Here is a 7643-nt window from a genome sequence, read left to right on the forward strand (position 1 = left end):
TTTTTTTTCTATCCAGTGCTTGTAAAAGTATAGTAAAACAACAGTCTTTTAAAACAATCACTATAATAGATTATTATTTTAGATAATAAAGAAGCCAATTGAATTCCAGGCTTTAAAAAGCTCATTGACTGGATTACCTTATTAGTAGTTCAAAGATCTGTTACCATTCTCCATTTTCCAGATTTTTTTAATGACAAATATAGGAGAATAATAAAGACTGGTCAATTTTTTTTCAATATGTTGAAGATTGAGATATTCCTGTGCCAGCCATTCTAGTTTCTGTAATTTTTCTAATACCAAAGGCCTTTGATCCACCTATACAGGTTCTTCAGTTAAACTTTTTAAGGGAAAGACTTGATGTGGGATTCCTCTCTGTATGCTGTAAATACCATTGGTTAATAAAGAAACTATCTGGGACTTGCAGATAAAAAGAGAGCACAAAAAAGAAGGGGAGGGGTCTTGGGAGTCATGAGGAGATGCAGAGGAAGCAGATGAACTTACTGTACTGAGAAAAGGTACTGAGCCACATGCCAGAGTATAGAGAAGAAATGTAGGTTAATTTAAGAGTTAGTAACAAGCATGAGTCATTAACCAAGAATTTATGATTAATACAAAAAAAAAAAAAAAAAAGAAATTGTCTTAGGCCTGCACAGGGCAGAAGTTAGTTAGGCAGAGAAAACTGAACTGAAAGTTGGGAGGAAAAAGGAGGAGTCAGTGAGAAACCACGGAGCCCTGCTTGAGACAGACACCGGAAATTTACCCCGTAAGCCAAAGCCTCCTGTCAATGCACAGATTAATGGAGATGGGTTAATTTAAGATATGAGTTAGCCAAAAATATGCTTAAGCTATTGGCCAAAGAATATTGCAAATAATATGGTTTCTTTGTGATTATATTGGGGCTGGGAAGCAGGGAGCAAACAAGTGGTCTCTTACAACAAAGGCTGATGGTACATTTGAAAGACCAACAACTATTGTGCCTTGCTACTGTACATTCTAAACTCTCTGGAACTGTATGTTTTAATACTTTTCTTAGAAGTATTCATTACTTTTTTGAGTTGTTTCTGAGATTGGAGGAATGTTAATATGTGTCATTTTCTATTGTTGCAATAAATCATATCCCCCAAATTAATTGATATTTCAGTCACATATGGCTTTAATTTTCCTATCTGTCCTCCTAGACCTTTACACCCATCCCATCTTGCACTTTTTTTTTTTTTACCTGAGATATAGTTTCAATACTTAGAATAAACCTCTTGAAAAGTCCAATTGGATGCAAAATTTGGGTGAAATTTTTGTTACAACTGGTTTTTTCTTTTCTTTTCTTTTTCTTTTTCTTTTTTTTTTTTTTTTTTGTATCTTTAGCTTTGGTCTCTGTCCATTTACAGCCGTTTGTCAAAAAAAAAACTTTTTGGTCTCTCATGAAATTTTTTTGTAGCTACTGAAGCTCTTCTGTCCTTGTACATTCAGTGCAGTGTGGTTTTATTAACAGGTATTAAGTCTTTTAATTGCTCTTGGATGGGTTTCTCCAGTGTAGATAAAATATGATTGCATCAAATTTGATATTGGGAGCTGTGGGAAGTTCCTAAGCATTTCAAATGGCAAAGATTTACCTAACCTGTCCCTTGTTGACCTGCATTCATTAGTCAAATGCTGGTCTTTGACATACTTGCTGCATACACTAGAAAGCTTAGGTCTTCTATTTAGATTATCTCTTAAAAAACACTTTTCTAGAAACACCTTGTCTGAAATCCTTTTTCAAATAAAATGACTTATCTTGCCACAATTAAAACATCTGACATTTTGTTTTTTCTTAAAATTTGTAGAAATAACTTCACCTATCAAAGCAGCATCATGTTCATGAGATCCAATATCAAGTGCACTTCTAATTAATTCATTCATCTTCTGTTGATCTTGTTTTTAAGGTGTAATCACAACTTTGCATTGTGACTTAGCACTTTCAAAATGCAAAAATTTAATTAATACTTGACTATCTTTTATATATGATACTAGAATATATTTATACATGAAAAGAATCTTTGCAGAAAATCAATGAATTATTTCTTTTGGATCTTTCATAATTTAATAAGTGATGCTAGCCAATTCCTGGTTTCTTCAAACTTGTCCCAGGCATTCAAAGCTTCTAAATGACATAGAGCCAGTGTGTTATCATAGCTTTCAAACTGTCTATGTAATTAAGTATATTAGCTTTCACCGAGAAATTAATGTTTTTTTTCTTTTTGTATTTTTTAAATTTATTTATTAAAAATTTCTGCCTCCTCCAATCTCCCCATTTCCCTCCCACTCCCCCATTATCCCTCCCCCTTCCTCTCCAGTCCTAAGAGAAGTCAGGGAATCCTGCCCTGTGGAAATTCCAAGGACCTCTTCCCTCCATCCAGGTCTAGGAAGGTGAGCATCCAAACAGACTAGGTTCCCAAAAAAGCCAGTACATGCAGTAGAATCAAAACCCGGTGTCATTATCTTTGGCTTCTCAGTCTGCCCTCTTTGTCAGCTACATTCAAAGAGTCTGGTTTGATCACATGCTCATTCAGTCCCAGTCCAGCTGGCCTTGGTGAACTTCCATAAGATCAGCCACACCATCTCAGTGGGTGGACGCACCCCTCGTGGTCCTGACGTCTTTGCTCATGTTCTCCCTTCTTCTGCTCTTCATCTGGGCCATGAGAGCTCAGTCTAGTGCTCCAATATGGGTCTCTTTCTCTATCTCCATCTATCGCCAGGTGAAGGTTCTATGATAATATGCAAGATATTCATCAGTGTGGCTATGGGAGAAGGCCAGTTCAGGCACCCTCTTCTCTGCTTCCCAAGGACCTAACTGGAGAAATCCCCTTGGACACCTGGGAATCCCTCTAGAGCCAAGTCTCTTGCCAACCCTAAAATGACTCCCTTAGTTAAGATATCTTCTTCCCTGCTCCCATATCCACCCTTCCTCCATCTCAACCATCCCATTCACCCAAGCCTCTCCCTCTTCTTTCTCTCTTCCCATCTTCCCTTTTACCCAAGCCTCTCCACCCCCATGCACCCAAATTTTGCCTGGTGATCTTGTCTACTTCTAATATCCAGGAGGATAAATATATGTTTTTCTTGGGTTCACCTTCTTATTTAGCTTCTCAAGGATCATGAACTATAGGCTCAATGTCCTTTGTTTATGGCTAGAATCCACTTATGAGTGAGTACATACCATGTTCATCTTTTTTGTGTCTGGGATATCTCACTCAGTAAAGTGTTTTCTATTTCCATCCATTTTTATGCAAAATTCAAGATTCTATTGCTGAGTAGAACTCTAAAGTGTATATTGCCACACCTTCTTCATCAATTCCTCTATTGAGGGGCACCTAGGTTGTTTCCAGTTTCTGGCTATTACAAATAGTACTGCTATGAACATAGTTGAACAAATGCTTTTGTAGTATGATTGGAAATTGATCTTTTGAAATATCAATACTTCAAGCCTATTTTGTTGTTCTATCATCCTAGCTTCCTCTTTCCACCATGCTCTCTATTGTTACTGAGGACCAACTTCTAATATTGCTATTGCTAAATCTTTCCAGTCTTGAGGAGTAATTCTGTTCTGACTTGCTCATGAACTTGACACCTGCTTCACTTGACATCAAACAAGGAGATGAAGATTTCAATGCTTTCTCAGCTTATTTTCGATCTTCTTTGGTCCAATAGTTCCTCACTATACCCCCTTTCCTACATTTTAGAATGGAAATGTATATTCTGTGTCATTATATGTTTAAAGTATCTATCTGGTTTTTTTATTTTGATTTCATAGGTAATTACAGTTAAGATATTATCTTAATCACAGAAGAGACTTTGAACTTGAGACTTTTAAGCAGTGCTGAGAATGTGATAAATTATGAGGAGTTTTGAAATTGGATTAAATACATTTTGCATTATAATATAGCTACAAGCATTTGGGAGCAACAAGAGAAATATGGTGGTTTTAAAAGAAAATATACCCCAATGGGAATGGTATTATTAGGATTTGAAGCTTTGTTAGAGTGGGTGTGACTTTGTCAGAGGAAGTTATGTCACTGTAGAGTTGGGTTTGAGGTCTCAAGCATGCTCAAATAACACCCAGTATTTCAGGCCACTTACTGTTGTTAGTCAAGATGTAAGAACTCTCAGACCCAGCTCTAGAACCATGTCTGCTGCATGATCCTTGCTTTCTGTGATGATGATAATGGACAAAACCTCTGAATTGTAAGAGAGCCACAATTAAATGTTTTCCTTTATAAGAGCTGCAGTGGTCAAGGTATCTCTTCAAAGCAATAGAAACCATAACTAAGGCAATGATTGTAAATCTTCCCCAGATTACTAATAAATATAATTTGGCCATATGGAGCATTAAATATATTGGACATAACAATTATTTTTACAATTAATTTTTTTAATTTTAAAAAAGTCACTTTTTATTTTACATACTATTCTTATTCCCTCTCCTTCACCTCTTTCCACTTGCTTACCTTTCCCGATCCCACCCCTATCCACAGCTCAGAGAGGGTAAGGTCTTCCATGGGGAGTCAACAACATGTTACACCACTGTGAAGCAGGAACATTGAGGCAGGAGTGAGGCTTTTCCTCCTGTATCTATGCTGAGAAATGTATCTCTCTATAGAGAATGGGCTATAAAAAGCCAGTTTATGCTCTAGGGATAAATACTAGTCCCACTGCCAATGGTCCCACAAACTACCCAAGCCACAGAACTGTCACCCACATTCAGAGGGTCTAGTTTGGTCCTATACAGGTTCACCAACTTTCAGTGCAGAGATAATGACTTCTCACTAGCTCAGGTCAATTGTTTATGTGGGTTTACCAACCATGGTTTAACCCCTTTGCTCATATTATCACTCCTCCCTCCTTTCAACTTGTCTCTGGGAGATCAGACCCATGTGGATCTCAGAATTTGCTTTCTGGATGAAGGATCTATGATGACACGTGAGGTAGACATCAATCTGATTACAAGGGAAGGCCAACACAGGCACTATCTCCACTATTACTTAGGTTCTTAGCTGGAGTCATTCTTGTGGATTCCTGGTAATTTCCCTAGTGCCCTGATATTTGCTAACCCCAGAATGATTCCCTCAATGAAGATATCCCTTTTTTTGCTCTCTCTTTCTGTCCTTCCCACAAATCGATCATCCCAATCCCTCATGTTCTCCTCCCCCCCCTACTTTTCTCCCCTCCCCACTTCCCTTCCACCCTTTCCCTTCACCAGACATTCACAATTTACTTAGGAGATCTTGTTTATTTCCCTTTCCCAGGGGAATCCATGTGTGTCTCTTCTGTAGTCTTCTTTGTTTTCTGGGGTTATTATAGGCTGGTTGTCTTTTGCTTTATGTCTAATATTCATTTATAACTGAGTACACTCTGTGTTTGTCATTATGGGTCTGGATGACCTTACTCAAGATTTTTTCTAGTTCCTTTCATTTGCCTTCAAATTTAAATTGTTTTTACCACTGAGTAGTACTCCACTGTATAAATGTCCCACATTTTCTTTATTCATTATCCAATTGAAGGGGTATCCAGATTGTTTCCAAGTTCTAGCTATTATGAAAGTGCTGCTAAGAACATAATTGAGAAAATGTCCTTGCAGTTTGAGTATACCAAAGCATCCTTTTGGTATATGACCAAGAGGGGTATTACTGGGTCTTGAGGTAGATTGATTCCCAATTTTCTGAGAAACCACTATATTGATTTCCAAAGTGGATGTATAAGTTTACAATCTCATCAGCAATTAAGGAGTGTTCCTCTCACTTGACATTCTCTCCAGCATAACCTGTCATCAGTGCTTTTGATCTTAGACATTCTGACAGGTGTAAGGTGGTATCTCAGAGTGGTTTTGATTTCCATTTCCCTGATGACTAAAGATGTTGAACAATTCCTTAAGTGTCTTTCAGTCATTTGATATTACTCTGTTGAGAATTCTCTATTTAGATCTGTACCCCATTTTTAAATTGGATTATTTGGTATTTGATGTCTAGTTTCTCGAATTCTTTATATATATATTTTTTTTGGAAATCAGACCTCTTTCAGATGTAGAGTTGAAGATCTTTCCCATTCTGTAGTCTTGTTGAATGTGTCCTTTGCTTTACAGAAGCTTCTCAATTTCAGAAAGTTCCATTTATTAATTGTATATCTCAGTGTCTGTGCTACTGATATTATATTCAGGAAGTGATCTCCTATACTCATGAATTCAAGGCTACTTTCCATTTTCTCTTCTATGAAGTTAAGTGTTGCCAATTTATGTTGAGGTCTTTGATCCATTTGAGTTTTGTGTATGGACATAGATATGGATCTATTCCATTCTACATATTGGCATCTATTTATGACAGTACCACTTGTTGAATATGTTTTCTTTTTTCTATTGCATAATTTTAGCTACTTTGTCAAAGATCAGGTGTGCATATCTGTGTAGATTAAATTCATTCTTTGACTTGATTCTATTGGTCCACCTGTCTGTTTTTGTGATAATATCAAGATATTTTTATTTATATAACTCTAAAGTAGAGCTTGAAGTAAGGGATGATAACATCTCCTGAAGTTCCTTTATTCTACAGGATTATTTTGGCAATCCTGAGACTTTTGTTTTTCCATATGTAGTTGAATATTGCTCTTTTGAGGTCTGTAAAGAATTGTTCTGGGATTTTGATGTGGATTGTATTGAATCTGTAGGTTTATTTGTCAGTTTTACTATGTTGATCCTCCCAATCCAAGAGCAAGGGAGATCCTTCCATTTTCTGGTGTCCTCTTCTATTTCTTTCTTCAAAGACTTAAAGTTCCTGTCATATAGTTCTTTCACTTCTTTGGTTAGAGTTACTCCAAAACATTTTATGTTACTTGTGACTATTATGAAAGGTGATATTTCTCTGATTTCTTTCTCATCCTGTTTATGATGTGTATATAGGAGGGCTACTGACTTTTTTAAAAAAAATAATCTTGTATACTGCCACATTACTGAAGGCATTTATCAATTGTAGGAGTTCCCTGGTATAATATTTTGGGTCACTTATGTATGCTATAATATCACCTGCAAATAGTGAAAACTTGACTTTTTCCTTTCCAATTCATATTCCCTTGATCTCCTTTTGCTGTCTTATTATGGGATCTACAACTTCAAGTACTATAGTGAATAGATATGGAAAGAGTAAAAAGCCTTTTCTTGTTCTTGATTTTAGTGGAATGACTTTTAGTTTCTCTTCAATCAGGTTGATATTGGCTGTTGGGTTGATGTATATTATCTTTATTATGTTGTATATGTTTCTTGTATCCCTGATCTCCCTGAGACTTTTATCATAAAGGGGTGTTCAATTTTGTTGAAGGCTTTTCAGCTTCTAATGAGATGGTCATATTTTTTTTTTCAGTTTGTTTATTTGGTGGATTACATTGACATAATTTTGTATGTTGAACCTTCTCTGCATTTCTGGGATGAAGCCTATTTGATCATTATGGGTTATTTTTCTGCTATGTTCTTGGATTTGGATTTGGTTTCCAAGAATTTTGAGTAATTTGAGTATTTCTGCATCAATGTCATAAAGGGGACTTGTCTGTAATTCTTTTTGTTCTGTGTATTTATGTTGTTTTGGGTATCAGGGAATCAGAAGCCTTGTAAATAGAGATTAATA

This window comes from Alexandromys fortis, unplaced genomic scaffold (assembly GCF_014885135.2).
Source record: "Alexandromys fortis isolate MF-2015 unplaced genomic scaffold, M_Fortis_MF-2015_v1.1 scaffold_47, whole genome shotgun sequence".
Classification (NCBI taxonomy): Eukaryota; Metazoa; Chordata; class Mammalia; order Rodentia; family Cricetidae; genus Alexandromys; species Alexandromys fortis.